This window comes from Anolis sagrei, chromosome 1 (genome assembly GCF_037176765.1).
Source record: "Anolis sagrei isolate rAnoSag1 chromosome 1, rAnoSag1.mat, whole genome shotgun sequence".
In the NCBI taxonomy this organism is placed as follows: Eukaryota; Metazoa; Chordata; class Lepidosauria; order Squamata; family Dactyloidae; genus Anolis; species Anolis sagrei.
Window position 1 is genome coordinate 322,590,964 of NC_090021.1, and position 19,361 is coordinate 322,610,324.

Sequence of the window (19,361 nt, forward strand, 5' to 3'; positions counted from 1 at the left end):
ATTGCAGTCTAGAGCTAAGCAAAGAACATATGGAAAAAGAAACAGCTTGCAGACATGACTTGAAAATGTCGAACCAGGAGGAGGCAAAATGCAGGACTATGAAGCATACTATGTTTAAAAACAACTTTTAATGGTTTTGCTTTTTCACAACTCAGAGACCTGATATTCTCAGAACAGCAAGCTCCCTCTCAGTACTAAATTCTCAGTGGCAGGTGTTCTGTTGGTCAGTGAGAACTGATTTTACCTAAGGGCATTATTTTCATGGGAAGATGTGTTGCATGAAGGGGTGTTCCACAGAATAAATGTCATAGGAGCTCACTAGGAAAATTTCCCCAACAGAATTTGATCTTGTGTTGATAGCTGACTGGCCAAGTATCCGCATGTTCTTTCCACAGCTTGGAAACGCTATTTTTCTGATTACAACTGGATGTTGACTGAGGAATTGTAGGATTTGTAATCTAAAGATGTTACTTCCCCAAGTTCTGTGTCTGATGGTAACGTTCCAACTGTTGTATCCCAGAGCAGGAAACCTCTGTCCTTATAACCACATCAGTATAGTAAAATCAGCAAGCAGTTTATTGGCGGATATAAGCAAAGCAATAAAAATGGTAGAAACAGTAAAGTCCAAAACGGTATATTTGAAAGGTAACAGATAGTCCATGAACTTCAAGGTAGAAAGGTAAAAACACAAGATTCAAGGATATACAATCCAGAAGAACAATACAGCATGGAGATCCAACGCACAGAACAGGAACCTGGCAAAACTTGAAAAATGAAAGTAGAAATTTACTTGGAAACAAGATGGTCATGAAACTCCAACATTGGCCAGACATTGGTCAACATTGACCAGACTAAGATAAAATCCTTTCCCTGTCTCACATAAAATTTTCCTGTCTCATGAAACGTAAGGAAAACACTCAATTTGCCTTTACAAGTAGAAAAGGATTTCTTTTCTCTCTTTTCTAATAGATGGTCGATCTTGGGAACTTTCTCAGGAGTGAAGAATATACAAAAGGAAACATTGGTTGACAAATTAATAGCGTGTGCACAAATTGTTTTAGTGAGGGGTTGGAAAGACAAAACAAAATGGATACCGATTAATTGGTATAATTATATAGTTAATATGTTAAATGTAGAAATAACAAATTGCAAATGGAATAATATAGATAAAATTGAAAAGGTTACAATAACTAAGATGATGTGGGAACCAGTTACGAATTATTTAGAGAATGTGTTAAGATGTGGAGTAGAAAAATTAAGACTGAGACTGATATTTCAAATGTAAATTCTGTAGTTTGATGTATAAATTGCATGTACAAGGAGGGAGGGTGGGAGTGGGAAAAAATCAATAAAACAATTTTTAAAAAGATCTTGGGAACTTTCTCTTAGTTTACAAAAGTCTTGTCTTCTATCTTCAACCTCATTAACTTCTGCACTTTACAAATCATCATCAGAAGACAGTTCCACAGAGAAAGGCCACTGTGGGCTCCTTTCAGAGATTTGACCTTGAAAATCAACAGGAGAAGCACTCCATTCATGAGAAATCTTGGGCCTTTCAGCAAGGCCAGAACTAGGCCTTTCAACAAGGCCAGGACTTGACAACTCAGTCCTAGGAAAACCACCATCCCCATTGACATAAGATACAAGCCCAGGAAAACCATCATCCCCATTGACATCACAGGCTGAGCTACAACACCAACATACTTGCTTGAAAGAGATCATGTGTTTGTCTCATTCACTAGTCCAATGGAATAATTATAAATCACAAGGATATGCTAGAGAACAGTGTCTTACATATCAGGAATGGGATGGGCATGCATGTAGATCTATATAAGCCCATCTTTTGCTAAGAAAAGAAATACCTTGTTGTAGTGAAATATTTATTTATTATTTATTTGCCATACTTGTACCCTGCCCTTCTCTACCCCGACAGGGGGACTCAAGATGGCTTACAGTGACACACACATTGTGCCTCAACAATTACCTAAACATTTCAAAAATTGCAACATAGTAAAATAGAGTTAAAACAGATTGAAATTAAAAACTTAGAAAACACGCCATCCAAAGTTCATGATCTGGGTCTGTTCCAAGGTCAAATTGCACAAGATTTCCATTCAAAATACTGTGTTGCCCTAGTTTCCAAAGGCCTGCTCACAGAGACAGGTTTTGACCCTTTTCCTAAAGGCTAATAAGGAGGGAGCTACTCATCATTCCTGCATTACAAAGAACTCCGAAGAGAACATTACAACTAAGAATGAAATGCTCTATTCCCTTATTGCTGTCAAGCAAGAATATCACCATATGAGATAGTTGATGGATGCTGTATTATTGGGTGGATCTGCTTCAGATCTCGACATTGAATGATTGAAATCATATCCATCATATCACTCTGGATAGCTCATTAAAATTAGAGTTACAGTCCAAAGCAGATCGCACAGACATGGGAACTCCCAACTGTTACTGAGATTGGCTTGGTTCCAGACAGGGATGCGAAAAGTCCCACAGGTATGTTTTCGTGGCCCAAGGAATTTGATTTCTGGGTCACATCCTATTGGGAAAAAACTATCTCTTGTATCTAAAATAGTCAAAAGTGTCAAAAATATGAAGAAACTGCTTCAACCCCACATGGGGAAATCAAGGGGGGGGGGGTTGAGGTGAAGAGATGGAGGAGGCCTGCCTTCCTCCAAGGTTCAATAAACTTCACTGAAGAGGTTCGCAGTGAAGCAACATAGTCTCCTAAATTAAAACCTTTCCCTAGGACTAAGAACCTTCACTCTTTGAGGGGAAGGGCAACATGTAAGAAAGGCGGGATAGAAATACTGTAAATACTCTTTCTCCCCTTATCAAAGTTTAGGTGCTGGTTGAGCTGCCAGTTGAATACTGCCAATGGTGATATGAGATGCTCTATACACACCTGGTTGTATTCTCAAGGGGAGAGAAATGACCAATGGGTTGGGATGTAGATTTTACCACTGCAGACAACTCTCTCACCCTGCATATGGCATATTATAGAAGCCTGACCTGCCCCCAAAAGCATTTAAATGCCTGTATATATCCTACAGCACATTTTGAAGGGACAAACTTCTCCACTACACCTCAACAAACACTCAATTTACCACCAAATGCCTTCTAGGAAATGTGGGACTACTTTTGCTATTTTTGGGGACAATTAAGTTCCATAGAAGCTCTCTTTTTTAACCCCAGGAAGTGACTTGCAGTGTTAGAACAGAGTTCTAAAATGGTGTTTGGGGAAAATATGGCAATGTCCACCCCCAAATCCCCTAGAAATGGAGGTAATTTATTGACCCGAGAGTCCTTGACAGCCACAAAAACAGTACTATAAGGGGATGTGATATTTGAATTCACAAATAGATCTCTTTCTTCACTCAACTAGATTGATACTGGGGACTGTTCAGCACCTCCGGTGGAAACAGCACCAAAGGAAAATGTCCAGCCCATCTAATGTACGATGGGCTCTGGCCCAGTGACACCAACATTGCATTGGAATGCCAATCAACTTTAGAGCTGTGAATAGGCAGATGTAAGAGTTTCATGCAACCTTATTGACAGGGATGTTTAAGGAGCATGATTTCCCTTTTTGTTTTTGGAGTCATTAAAGCCACAAGTAATTTAGTTTGAGACACTTCACTGAAGAGGTTGGCAGTGGATCAAATGCTCTTTGTTTCTGTTATAATGGTACTAAATCAGCACTAAACAGAGTTAATTATAGAAAATGTATATGAGGATAAAATGTCACAAGCGGAAGCAGCTGGTACATCTACCTCCCTTTTCAATTTCACCGCTCTTTTCTTTCCTCCTTTTTGATGTCAGGCATTTTCTCAATTTTTGTTCCTCATCTCTGATTTTGAATAACATGCAGCAAGCTTTTTTTAAGGACTGAAGATATTTGGGTGCATAGAGGAGTGTGAACAGGTGTGGGAATCATCAAATGCATAGACAAGTTGTAGCAAGTTGTTGTTGTTGTTTATTCATTCAGTTGCTTCCAACTCTTCGTGACCTCATGGACCACCCCACGCCAGAGTTTCCTGTCGACCGTCAAAGTACGTCATCTTTGTCTCTAATATCCTTCCCTCCAATGAGCAGTCGGGCTTTATTTCCTGAAGTATGGACTGGTTGGATCTTCTCGCGGTCCAAGGCATTCTCTGAATTTTCCTCCAACACCACAGTACAAAAGCATCTATCTTCCTTCGCTCATGAAAATCTAATCTGAAGTAATAGTTAAGTTTTTTTCACTTTGTGATAAAAGTATTTGATCTCTGATTTCTTTGGCAATCCCTTTGATGCAGGGGGGTGTCAAAGGGGTTGCCAAAGACCATCAGAAAACAGTATTTTCTGTTGGACATGGAGGTTTGTGTGGGAAATTTCACCCAATTCTATCATTGGTGGGGTTCAGAAGGCTCTTTGATTGATTTATAGTGTGAACTATTAATCCCAGCAATGACAGCTCCCAAATGCCAGGGTTTATTTTCCCCAAACTCCATCAGTGTCCACATTTGAGTATATTGAGTTTCATGCCAAGTTTGGTCCAGATCCATCATTTTTTGAGTCCACAGTGCTCTCTGGATGTAGGTGAACTACAGCTCCAAAACTCAAGGTCAAGGCCAACCAAACCCTTCCAGTATTATCTGTTGGCAGTTCTGTGTGCCAAGATTGGTTCAGTTCCATCATTGGTGGAGTTCAGAATGCTCTTAGATTGTAGGTTAACTATAAATTCCTGCAACTACAACTCATGACAAAATCAATTCCCCCAACCTCACCACTATTCAGATTTGGGCGTTTTGGGTATTTGTGACAAATTTGGTCCAGTGAATGAAAATACATCCTGCATATCAGATATTTATATTATGATTCATAATAATAGCAAAATTACTGTTACGAAGTAGCAACAAAAATAATTTTATGGTTGGGGATCACCACAACAGGAGGAACTGTATTTAGGGATCGCGGCATTAGGAAGGTTGAGAACCAGTGCCTTGGGCTCAACAGTGGGCAGATAGATATGTAGAAATGAATTCTTAGGGGTACAGCTTGAAAGGCTGCACTCAAGGCATTAGTTCAAGTGTGGATGCATATGCAGGACTGGTGAGATCGGTGATCACCATTTCCAGCATTGCTAACTGTTGAATTAGTTGGATTGAGGCAGGGATACTCATATCTGCAGCAGAGCTACATACTCTGCCATTTTTGTGTGTTCTGAAAGTCTTTGGGTGAAGAAGGATCCCATGAATCTCAAAAACTTTCTATGCATTTGACACCAGAGTTGCTCTAAAAACCTACCATTAATGCCATCTAGAGTAAAATCACTGAATTTCAGGGATTTAAAAATGTTGACTTTCCATGGGTTGAATGGGTGGGTTACCAGCAGCATTCTAGTGAATGACTGCTCTTTAGTCATGGAAGAAGACATTCACTATCTCTCAATGATATGGAATCTTTGGAGTTGTAGTTTGCCGGGTCTCACCAAACCACAACTCACAAGATTCCAGAGCACTGAGCCATGTCAGTTAAATTAGTGTCAAACTGCATTCATGATACAGTTTAGATACATCCCTAAATTAGCATGGGGACTGATTGTGTTGACTAGGATATTTTGAGAGATACAGCTCAAGGGAGAAACTTTTCCAAGCTCTTGTGTATGCTAATGCTAATGCTGAAACGCCTATTGCCTCTTGTTACTTAATATGCTGTACAAAGCTTTATCTAGAGACTGAGAGTCACCAAAATAAATGCAACACATTTATTCATAAGGGCAAGGGAACACTTTCACTTGAGTAAGCTCTTAAATAATCAGGATTCTTAGAGAATGAAGCGCTGCAGCCAAAACATTTAAGAAAGGAGGAGGTAATTTTAATTATGAAAAGCTGTTGGTATTCAGAATCATGAGAAAGAAGGGCACTTAAGGCTTGCTAAAATAGCAAGTTGATTAGTTTCAAAATATATACAGCGATGCAGATAAGCTGAAACAGCATGGAAATACTTAGAGACTAGTGATGTGTATTGATTCTCAGATTCAGGATGGGCCTTGATCCAGTGATTCAGAAAATGGCCCACTTCTCTTTTATTCAGTTCATATCTAGATTCTAATCTAGATATGCCAGTGAATACTGACAATCATATAATTTGTGCCTCCTCTCTCTCTCTCTCTCTCTATATATATATATATAATAGATCTCACCCAGGGATGTCACCCCCATTTTCATTAAGGGCCACATCAGGCTTATGGTTGCCTTCAAAGGGCCATTGATTCCATGGATACACAGGAGCAATTTTTGTTTTACATAGTAGTTGGAGTTCTTTAGTTTTCACTTGGTTTGCAGCTCCAGATTTTGTGGAATGACAACTCCCATCACTTTTGATTATCCACCGTGCAAACTGGGGATAGTGGGAATTGGAATCCGACAGTACTTGGGGCTCTGAGATTGGGGAATGGTTAAAGTCAGACATCATATTCACAAGCCTTCTATCTAAATTCAGATCCCACTATTCTGACTGTAAAGAACAAACTGCAGCCTTCTGTACCCCAATCAGCTCTAGTCATGATGTCTAATAATGAGAAATACAGGTGTTGTAGAATGTATTTTTATGGACTGTATTTTATTATGATGATGCATTTCAACTATGGTGCCCCATCTCAAGCTGTAAGGAGAAGTAGGAATAAATAAATAAAAACTTACAATCATTATCATTATTATTACCTGCACTTGGAGGGCAAACATTAAATTACATGATGGGCTAAATTAGGCCCGTTGGCCTTGAGTTTGACACATGCCAGAATTCAATGAAACGGACAAGTTAAGTAGACATTAGATGGGGATTGATGCAGAGAAATAGGCGCTGTGTTTGTGTGTTAAATTCTTCTAAACTAGTGGCTCCCAACTTTTTTTGATCAGGGACCACTTGACCAGGGATCACTTTGACCAGGGATCACTTTGACCAGGGACCACTCTCCAACATTAGTACCAAAAGAGTTACTAATCAGTTTTTGTCAACTTTAGATTCAGTTTGGTTATTTGGGGTGCTGATTCAGAAAATTACATTGGATAGACCACATTAGCTTTAGTTTCCGATACAGAACATAGGCCACACAGTAGTCACTATCTGCTCACCCACAGAAAAACATATTTAATAATCTAGAGCTGATGTGGTAATAGTAATCTTTCGTGGATAGTCAGCCTCTCCTCTTCAGATATCCTCATTGCCTCAGCACTATAAGAGGGTTTTGTGAGACCAGTCTCTCTCATTGCCACATGGTTTCAAGGGAAAGGTGTAGCAATGGTGAGGCCGCAGATCATATTTTTGTTCTTGCGGACCACTGGAGGTCCACAGACCACAGGTTGGGAACTGTTGCTCTAAATGTTTCCCCATTTTTAAAATTCCTTGGAAAAATGGAAAGAAACATAAAGGCTAGTCCCTTAGAGAGAGATTAAACCAACAGCATTACCAGATAATTAGGAATAAAAAGATTTTAACCTGCTGCCAGAAGGACAGCAGGAAGGGGGACATTCTGCCTTCCTTGGGCAGGGAAATCCCGAGTTGAGAGGCAGCCACTGAGAAGGAAAGCCCTCCCTCTCGTTCCCACCAACTGAGCTTTCAATGGAGGTGGGACAGAGAGGACAGCCTCTCCAGAAGATCTCAGGCTCGGGCAAGTTTGTAAAAGAAGGTGAGCCAAATAACCTGGAGCCATATAGGGTTTTGTAGGCCATAACCAGCACTTTGAGTTCAAGCGGAGAGAATAGTTTAATGAAATTAATATTGAATGGTGCATCAAGATTGTTTCAGAATGCATTTGTTTCATGCATTTTATTCAAGGTACTTGTTGTGGTTCAGCCAGATGAAGATAAGGGATTTGGGGGTTCAGGGCTTTATGGTTTTGTGGAACAAGATGCTGTTGCTGAGACAAATTGTGAAAGTGGAACTTCTTTGGAATTCAACAGGCAGGGAGGGGAGGATAACATTACCTCATCCGAGGAAGTAGCTGGCTTTGACAGAGACACCATGCTGCTTCTGAGGGGGCAGAAATTCAGGTGCAGGAAAATCTGTGTGTGTGAGGGAGGCAGAAGCAGGCCTCTCAAGGTCAAAGGAATGTGTTCATGTTTTGCAGTCCTTAAATTGGTGTGAGAGCTGTTGGGATTTTAGATCAAGCAAAGTCGCAACTGGAATGAGGAACTCCTGTTTTGTTCCTAGTTCATGCCTTAGTTCAAGACCCAAGAGTCATGCTCATGTTTGGCTCTTTGTTTTATGGATTTACCTTTGGATTCATGCCCATGTTTTGCTCCTTGTTTCCTAGATTAATGTTCATGTTTTAACCATTGTTTTAACCATTGTTAACCTATTGCCTTTGGGACTTGCTTCCTTTATTAACTCTTGGATTTTTATCCTTCTATTTGCTTATAGTGTCTTTGCCCCTTTTTATATGTATTATTATCAATAATCTGTTTATTACCACATTTGATTTCTTGATGAGTGCTGTGAGCAAAGTGAACTCCTGCTGAGGTGCAAAAGTATTATTCATCTTTTTAACCCCTGGTGCCATTGTTGTGTAATTTTGTTGCATTGTATTGATCTTAATTATTGTCAGTAAGTGTGAATTAGTACGAATAGGTTTACTATGTGGTTAAATATATAAAGAAAGAAAAATGGTAATACTCTCCAAATTATCCCATTGCTATTTTAAAAAATAGGAGATGCAAATTGCAGTTTGAAGTGGTTGATTCTCTGAATAGTGGGATTAGGAAGAATCCCAATAAAGGAGTGAGTTGATTTTATTATCAAAAGAAGTACCCATAGGAAAGCATTAATTGTGCCCTGTCCCATTTGAATTAAGTTTTGTGTTTCAGACTGCATTTCCCTTTGGGATACAAGCAGATGAACATGAATGTGGTTCTGACCATCAGTGTTTGTTAAACAGGGCGTCAAATGTCAGAGGGAAAGTGGCTCCACCCAGCAATCTGCTTCATTTTCTGCAGCTGCCTCAAATCTCTAGCTATAAAATCCCATGCAGCATATCCTTCAGGCTAGAGCAAAGGTCAATCTTGTTAAATTATCTTCTCCTCCAGCCCCTGAGTTGCACACAGACCTTGCCCCCCCCCCCAATCTCTATGTAGCCCCAAGCTGAGCATGCAATGGAAACTCAAAATCAATTTGGAGACTGGGTGATGTAAGTGAATATACCTTTTTAAAGTCCATGGAGAGCAAGGCCTGATCTAAAAACAACACACAAGGTGTGCTTCACTGCACAAAGAGAAGCTTCTGACAAGAAAGTGGAAATAACAGGACAAGAGGGAACACTGGCCAAGCATATGGGGCTGGGAGGGAAGGCTGTTTCAGCTTAGGAACATCACTGCTCCAAAAACAGAGCAAGATTGGTATTCAGTACTGCAATTATGGATTCACAACCTAGTAACTGGTTTGTATTTAACAAAAATACAAAATTTTACTGGAAACCCATGTAAATACTGTCTCAGCTAGGCTTATGCATGGATTTGGTTTCATCGGTTCCCTTCGGCCATTTCGGCTTGTTTGGTTGGCCATAATGGTAAGGATTCAGTTGCTCTAGGTTTTTTTGTGGCCAAAATGGGTCATGTGGCAGCTCGTCATGGCTCTTCCACTCCTATATGGCATCACACGGCATGCGAAGAGGCTGCCACATGCTCGCGCACGATTTCCCTGTGAGCCCTGTCTGTTGGGCCAATCAGAACAGAAGAACGCTGTGTTGTGTCTTATGCAAGCTGCACCTATTTAATTGGGTGTTTCCCATTTTTCTTCCTCCATCAAATTATTTGTGATTGAGCTTTTTGCAGTTCCTCCATGAAATCCCACCCATGCAGGGGGATGTTTTTCTTTAATATCTCTAGCCATGGGATTCAGGTCAGTATTTCCCTGATTTTTACAAAGTCAGCTTTCCTGAAATCCAAAGTTAGTGTTTAATCAATCTCCTCTTTGGCTTGTCCCATAATCATGAATTCTAACATTAGGTGATCACTCTCTCCTAAAGTACCAGCAACTGTGATTCCAGTGATTGATGACTTATTAGTTAGGATCAAGTCTAGGATGGCTTTTTCTGTGGTTCCTTCCCCCACTTCCTGAAAGAGGATGCTATTTGCCAGACATATCAGGAATTAGTCTGGCAAATAGCCAGACAAATTCCTGATATGTCAATCCTTAGCAGAGCCAGTCTTCCAGCAAAATATCAGGTTCTTTAAAGTCTCCCATAACTACTAGTTCTTGCCACTTTTCATAGCAGTGGAGGAAGTCTTTGACTTAAGAATGTTGTTCAAAGCCCTCGATGCAGCTGCCTGGATGATTTCAACTGTCCCAAAATGATGTTCTTTGAGGCAGATTTTGAAATTGGGTAAAGAAATTTCATCGAGCCAAGTCAGGGCTTTCCGATGGGTGGGGAAACATTCAGAACAGGCTTCACATGAGCCACGTTGTTCTCAGTTCTTGAACTTAAAGGATGCTGCTACAGATGCCTCTGCATTTTTGCCCATGAGAAGAAATAAAAATTACTACATGCTTTCCTAATGCACTGACTGCTACAAAAGTGCAAATCCAACTGAGGAAGGGATGTCTGGGTTCCCCCATCTCCTGCCTCAACCCCCACTTGTCTTTCTTGGCCTTTCTGCACTCTGTAACCCCCCCCCCCCTTTCATTCCCATTACTTTGGGGACATACCATGTATGATTTCAATAAAGAATGTAGAAATTCTCCGGTGCAATTCTATGGCTAACTTCTGCTACAGAGTTGTTCTGGAGGGCTTAGAGATTCCTAGAAAGAACACCTTCCTAGACAGAGATTCCAGTGGAAGCTGGCCATAGAGTCATGGAAGCTGGCCTACAGATTCCTTGGCAGGTGTTCTCCCAGATTTTTAAAAAATAGCATTTTTATTTGTGGTTTCCCCCCTTTCTCTGGTGCTTCTAGCACAAGAAAATATGGAGGGGTGACTCAAGGTCCTTCCTAAACCCTAGAAAGATCTATCCAAAATGCTGAAACTGTTTTGGGAACAGGGCTGAGACCTTTTAAAATCTTAATCCATGTTTACTGTTCCATCAATATTACAAAATGATGATGACCAATAGGCAAAGTGAACACAATTTGACCCAATGGGGTTATGCTCTTTAGGATGAATTTTCTCCGGGGATGCACGTAGTTGCCCTATAAGTGAAGCTGTATATCTAAATATGGCTTTGTATATGAATAATATGTCACAGAAGAGCAGAGCAGGACTTGGATTCTAACAACAACACATTCTGCATGTGCATTTTTGCTGGAGGGGAAAGAGATGGAACTAATTCACAGTTAATTCCTTTGAGTCCCTAATGTGATCTGTAGAGATGATATTGCATTGACAGTAACTTGAACATGGGGAAGGTTTGTTTCCCCAAAATGCGGCAAATAATTAAATCAATAAGTAACCAGAGGTGAACTAATAAACAGTGCCGACAGGGGATGTCACAACATTCGAGATCTCATTTGCTCCAAAGGCTGCTGTGAGAGTGCCCAATTATACAAAATCTATATCCAAGCAAACCTCCTTACCACACAAACTGTAATGCTCATATCTTGATTAATGCCATGCCTTCCTCTAGGCCGCCCAGACTCTAGACTACTATGAAAATGAAAGAGATTTAGGGAAAGATTGGCAATCACTTAAACACAAGTGACATGCTATGCACAAATTGATATTCTAACACCCTGATTCCTTTTAAAAATAAAAATGGAAAAAACTGCTGGCGGTGGCAATTTTGAATGCAGGGTTACATGTGCAGTGCTTCACTTTTACTTTGCTAGGTCCTTATCTATTTCCATATCCCTTGGCTGCATCAATCTACAGATGTTTTCCCTTTTCTCAGGTTCAGAAAACATTTTCCTTATGTGCTTCTCTCCCCTGAGATATTTCTCATTACAATAGAGTCTCGCTTATCCAACCTTCACTCATCCAACGTTCTATATTAGCCAATGCAGTCTGCCTCCCACACGGATCCACAGATATTTCAATACATTGCGATGCTTTGGCGCTAAATTCGTAAATACAGTAATTATTACTACATAACGTTATCCTGTATTGAAATGCTTTTTCTGTTGATTTATTGTAAAACATGATGTTTTGGTGCTTAATTTGTAAACTCATAATGTATTTTGGTGTTTAATAGGCATTTCCTTAACCCCTCCTTATCCAACATTTTTCTTCTTAAATGTTCTGCCGGCCCATTTCTGTTGGATACGCGAGGCTCTACTGTATTACCAAAAATCCCTGATGATTGTTAGGCTCTCTAACATGTATCTGCACATTATGCTTGATAAGGATGGGCATGATCTGACATATTCCAGCTGGAGGTCTACATTGAGCAGTGGGTCATACCTGATGACCCATAGAGCACCTTCCAAATCTATGATTCTTTGAGTTGATATCTGAGATGGTATATATGTTATGGCGGCAGAGGACAGATGTGACACACTGCTCTCCACACTGATGTCTTGCTGATAACTTCACTATATTTCATCTGATGCAGCCAATTCTCTCTGCCTAATGATAGGGACTGTCCTCACCCAGCAACTCTACTTATCAGTCTTGAGTATCAGGTTCTGTTTGAGATTTTTATCTTTCTTAGAATCTGAGTGATAGTTTCACAGACAGGAAGAGGAAAGTTGGCCAGACACTTTGCAGTATCAACTTGGCACACCTCATACATTTTTGTTCCATTGTGAAGCATGTTGACTTTGAAGATGACTTTGGCCGTTGGAGTGATTTAAAACATCTCTGTCTCTTACTATTTCTTTACTGAGAACAACTTTTTTTTGAAAAAAGTATGCCCTGTGAAAGTTAAACAGAAATGACCTAAATATAGACTCTACAGAGGAACTGTAGCTCAAAGGACAAAGGAAGTTTTGAGTCAGCGTAGTCTAGCAGGCTCATTTGCGATGATCACTGTGTATTTTCTGATGACATTCAGATATAGTCAGTGAGTTACGAGGGAACTCCGAGATGCCCAGCTCTTAATGGGAAGCTTCTAGATGATGATGAAGCTTCCCTTCTTAAAAGACTGTCACAGCATAATGTCTGGAGAACACTCAATAACAGCTGGGGAATGTGAGATGAAAGGTGCAGATGACTTGCTTCGTGGATTCCTTCTTTAATTGGTTGGCCACTGTATGACCAGAATTTTAGACAACGCAAGCCTTTGCTCTTATCCAACAGGGATTTGCTCTTATAAATATGTATATACAGTCTTCCCTCCGCATTTGCGAGTTGAACATTCTCAGATTTGATTATTCATGGATTACTGCATTACTGATAAACAAAAATCATGAACGTGATTTCTTTTATCTGGGAAAACATTACTCTGTTTATCTCATGGTCCTCCACCATTTCCTACTCCCTGCTTACCCATCACCCCCGCCCCCAGAAGAACAAAGTCTCCCCTTACCTTGAGCTCCATGCTGTTAACTTTCTGATTCTCTTTCTCAATCAGGAATCAAAGCATCTTGGGAGAAGTGATACTCTCCTTCTCTGTAGCTGCCTGAGAAGAGTGGGATGACTGTAGGGACACAACTTTGGACCCTGTATGGGGATCCAAAATGGTGTTCCTCACAGCCCCCAAACTGGGAAATGTGTGTATCTTCCTGGAATCTTGCCAGAACATGTATTTTTTTAACTTGATAGATTAAAATGCTTATCCTGGATTAAATGCATTAGCCTGTGTGCATCATTTGACTGCCCTTAGCTAATGCAATTCCTACACTGGATTAAATGCCAGTATAGATGCAACCTAAGTTTGTGCCATCTTCTACATGGCATCCTTTCAGATATTTAGAGATGTTTCTCTCTGTTTTCTCTTCTTCAAGTTAAACACATCGAGTTCTCAAGTCATTCCTCATAAGACCTGTTCTTAAGACCTTTGATCTTCTTGATCTTCCTTCTCTGGACATGTTTCAACTTGTATTTTGATTCCAGGTGAAGTTTCTGACCAGTTCCCAAAAGGCAAACCCCTGTATCTGTCGTTGCAACCATCTAAATGAACTCTATCACATATATCAGCATGGCTAAGTCTGCCTCTTTTAGCAGCTGGCCATTCCATTGTTGAATACATTTTGAGGCAACATCTCTTTTTTGAGGAAAGCTCCTGAGAAGCAAACTCATAAGATCTGATTTTTGTCTGTCTTTTGAAGGAAGAATTTATGCCAAAGAAGAACAGATAATAAAGTCTTGAGGGGATATTTCATAATAACTCTGTCACATCCCCGGACAAGGTAATGTTATTTAATAACAACATTGTGTTATTAAACCTCAGATTCAAAATACACATATTGATATTGTAAACGACATAGAACTTTTGCAGCATCTCATCTGTTCAGTACAAATTCTAAAGAAAGAAAATTTGCTAAAGAATTCAGACTAACGACCTCATCAGATGGGAGGTCCAGAAGCTGAGGGATAGTGGGAGACAGTGAGGGACAGTGCCCAGCTTTGTCCCCTTACCATGATTGGTCATGGGCTGCAGTCCCATGACATTTTCCAGCTGTCCCTGGCTTCCTCCCATACTCTCCCTGTCTTCTTAAATAAGGATATGGGTAGTCACTTGTATCCTCAGGACTTCCTCTTGGTGTGCTGGTAGCATGCTGCCAGAACGGAGCCCAACAGAACCCTGCCAGAAATAGTCTAGAGTCATATGATGGGCTCCAGCAGACTCCATTCATGCAGCATGCTGGCAGTGCACTAGGACAGGGAAAAAATTGATGAGGTCATAAGAAAGCGTCTAGGCAGAAAGTGAGATTGATTTGGGTTGTTGTAGGTTTTTTTCGGGCTACCTCTGAGGATGCTTGCCATAGATGCAGGCGAAACGTCAGGAGAGAATGCCTCTAGAACATGGCCATACAGCCCGAAAAAACCTACAACAACCCAGTGTTTCTGGCCATGAAAGCCTTCGGAAATATATTGGGATTTTTTTTTCTGAAAAGCAAAGCAATATTTATAGTTTTTCAAAGCACTAATGAAAATGGTTTTAAAACCATTTTCATTTGCAGATCACCACCAGCACTCTCTGCACAATGCATGACAAATGTCTTTAAATATATACTTTCATAAAAAGTTACACTGGGAACATTCATTCATATTCAGATCAAAAGGTTTAAAAGGCAGCCTTCGACCCTTATCATTAACATTCACAAAAAGTCTCTTTGAAATAACTATGAGCCAGCTAATAATAGACATCCCTTGAATTGTATGACTATTGCTGCTCCCAGAGTTCATCCCACACCATTTTCTGACCTGGATCACTGCTACTTGTAGTAACTGCATAGATCAAAAGTAGAAAGCTGTTGCTCATCCAGATATTTTGGACTTCAGCTTCTAAAAGTTCCAGAAACATAGTCAATTGTAAGGGATTAGGTGAGTTGCAGTCCATGAATTCTGGAAATTTGGATACACCCCAGTTCTAGCAAAAGTGAAAAATCTTCCAAATACTTGGATATCATCATTATAGTTGCCCAAAGTGGCCTAATCACAATCCTCATTAGTGACATCTGCAGATTAGTTGGAAGCAACCACAGGCTCAACTGCTTAACATACACATTTACTTGGATGTGGAAGTGTATATACATCACACAGCTGTAACAGTTCCATACCACATTTATTGCCATTTATGGAATCCTGTATCTGTAGTCTAGTGAGGCACTTAGAAATCTCTGGTAGAGAGTTCTGTTTACTCTCAGAGATCCCTAGTAGTAACTCACTTAGGTATAAATCCTAGAAGGAAACTCTTGACAATTGAAGTGGCATTAACCTGCTATAATTGTGTAGTCTAGACACTCTAAATTTCACTCTGTTGGTGGGTAATCTATACAGGGTGGTGGTGTCAGTTGTATAGAAGAGATAGCCAGTGTTAAGGCACAGCTTTATGCATCTCTTGCAGTGTCAGCACAACTAGGTGGCATTGTTCCACCAAACAAGCTAATCAACTATATGTATGACTTTGAATCATTCTTAGGTTGCTTCTTACTGATGGGATTTTTTTTTAAAAAACATCATCCAATTTGTTTTGAACATTGTCCTAGAATCCCAGGCCATTTCAATATCAGTGAATATGTGTAGGCTTGTTCATATGTCTTATTTCCCAAATGAGAAGATTTCTTGAATAAAAAATAATGCCCAAACCTGCCTAAGCTGTGTGATCTCACTGTTGAGAAAGGCAACCTAAACTAAGCCCGTGAGTTCCTCAGAACCTTCCATCTGGTCTACCACCCAGATAGAAGATGATTTCTTGCATTAAGCAGGGAAATGCTGCAAGGTAGTGGAATCCTTAGATGGTATTCATTAGTGTTGCTTTGTTTAAAATGGTAACGTTTCTCCTCCACACCAGCTGGAGATCTTGCCCAGTATAGTGAAGGGTCTACTATTTTGTATGATCCCTTTTAATGGCACAGCAGGGAATGTCTTTGTGTTGTGCAGCTCAATCTGGTTATGCCTTAATACTAATTGATGAGAATAATTTTTAGTGGGAGTGGAAGAGTTTATTAACATACACACCAAGAAGCATCTTTCAAGTCTTTTGAATCATTCGTAAGGTGGATGATACTTTGCAATCTTTATAACAACAAATAAGGCAGGGTATTGTTGGTACCCATTTCACAGATTTATTTACTAAATCCACACGCAGCCATCCACCAAAGGGGCAATCAAGGGAGTGATTAAGAAGTGAACATTTCCAGCTATGTAAAGGACACTAACAACTTCCTGTAGAAATTAGTCTATCCATAGACATTCATGGAATACCATGTTAGCCATTATGGATGTGGAATCACCTATATAACAACATCTTATACGTGATGAACCACAAGTGGTCAGGAACATCATTTCAGCCACCAAGGTTCACCACTTCTTTCTCACATTCAACTACAGGCACTCCCTGAGTTACAAACATCCGACTTACAAACAACTCATAGTTAAGAACGGGAGTGAGACAACAGGAAGTGAGAGAAATCTAACCTCAGGAAGGGAAATTCATTCCTGGCAGAAATATCATGGGTAAAAAGTGTCTCCATTGAAGCTTTCTCACCAATTCTTGTTTCCACAAGAAGCCAAATTTCTCAAAATGCATTTATCACAGGGACAGAAAGTGAGATGAAATCTTCTGGACAGGGGCACAGGCAGCAAAACAATCACCACAGGAGTGTTAACCCTTCCCTATGCAATCCAAAGCCATATGTCTCTCTCTCTCTCTCTCTCTCTATATATATATATATATTTGGCTGGAGTTACACTAAAAATATATCTGTTACAACTTACAAACAAATTCAGCTTAGGAGGAAACCTACAAAACTTATCTTGTTCATAACTTGGGGACTGCCTGTATTTTACTTTTGGATAATAATATATACGGTACCTTGAAGTTAACAGTACTGCAAGGCACCACAACAGGCCAACATTTTCATAACTGACCTAGAGCAATGCTTCCTTAACTCGTGCATCCATAAATCTGAGGTACATTGATGATATCTCCACAATTTGACTTCATGGGGAGCATTCACTCAAGATATTCCACCAGAATTTTAACAGTCTTACCCTGCCATCAGTCTCTGCCTGGAACTATCAACAGAACTAATCCCCTTTCTGAACACTGCCATACAGCTACATAATGACTATCTGAACATAAAACTGTATCACAGAAGCATTTACATACTTATATGCCTCCAGTTTCCACTCTGTACACACTTCCAAATCCATAGTTTACAGTCAAGCCGACTGATACAATTGTATCTGCTCAGACCCACAAGACAGGGACACCAAACTCACAGCGTTACAACAAGCATACCTCAAGCTGCAGTAATCATGTCATGAAGTCATTTTTTTTTTTAAAAAAGGCAAGAATTGTACCTATGACTATTACAGAACAAACTTTTAACAGAAAATGGCAGAATCCCATTAGTGATCACATACAGCAGTGGTTCTCAACCAGGGGTCCCCGGATGTTTTTGGCCTACAACTCCCAGAAATCCTAACCAGTTTACCAGCTGTTAAGATTTCTGGGAGTTGAAGGCCAAAAACATCTGGGGACCCAGGTTGAGAACCACTGACATACAGCTTCCAATTTAGACCATTCCATGAACTACAATCTAGTCTGGACAGTAACTCTGTCTTCTCAAACAGTCTTGGTGGCAGGCTTTTTCTTACCCACAGTCTCCCAATCTGAAACAGTGGACTTCATCACATGATGGTCTGCAAGCGTCCTAGGGTGCTTGCAGTACAGCTGATTGAAAAAGCCCCACGCTACCCATCACACAACGTAGGCTCACTTCCGGTGGGACTCTGTCGATGAACTGAGGTGCAAGTATCCTACAACACTGCACCCAAACCACGAGGTCAGGATGGGGAGAAGCATGCAGTGACGCTTTCCCACATGTGATGCTGGTGAGGTGTGGTGCCAGGTGCCAGGATTGTCCCACTACCCCCACCGATTCACCACAGAGGTTGGCAAATCCTCCCGCAGGACCTCAACAATGTGACGTGGTCCAGTTACTTACCTACAAGAAGACACATAACATGGATACAGTAATTGGTACATGGCTTTGCCAGATGCCAACTCTGCCCACACGTTTACTCAGGAAATATCTTCATAGGATCTAATCATATCACCCAGAATATTAGAGGGATTTTCATTTGCTCATCCTTTAATGGGATATATGCCATCCTCTGAAAACAATGCCTTTCAGGACTCTGCACTGAGCAAACAGACTTGTCTCTGCAGCAGATAATAACTGGACATAAATCAAACATTAGAACTGGGAAAACCTACACAAACAGTTGCAGAATATTTCAATCTTCCTGGATATTCTATCTCTGATCTCAGAACAGCTGTCCTTGAACAATGAAAAAAACAACAAAAACTCACAAAGGAAGATTATACCCCAATCTTACGAGGGCTCTCATGGCCAGATTATCATATGTCCTTTTTTTCCAGCCAGCATCACACTGCATTCTGATAACTCCTCCACCATTCATATAGTTATCTAGTGATCCTAGCTCCAGGCAACAACTGAGAAAGTAGAATTAACTCTATAAAAGCTTATGCTACTAATTTGTTTCTCTTAATCTCTAACGTGCTACAATAATCCTTTGCATAGTGTAAAATGTACAGTGTGTATATGTGTGTGTAATTGTGCAGTGTGGGAAAATTCTCAACAAGTTATGAAGTGAGATTCTCAGGTTGCAGTTATAAGAACAATGACTAGAAAAAAAATCTATCAGACTCACTTTGTCAGAAAAAACATATTTGGAACTGTACTGTCAAAGTTCAAATGGAAAATTCATCAATTTTTGTCATGATTCAACATCATACAAGTTT

The 19,361-nt window shown here is 40.2% G+C and overlaps 1 protein-coding gene across 6 annotated transcripts in view; it reads right to left on the minus strand.

The window, feature by feature from the left end:
* The window catches only part of BEGAIN (brain enriched guanylate kinase associated), a 303,147-nt gene that overhangs the window by 92,695 nt on the left and 191,091 nt on the right, over positions 1 to 19,361 (minus strand). The gene's annotated exons all lie outside the window — the stretch shown is intronic.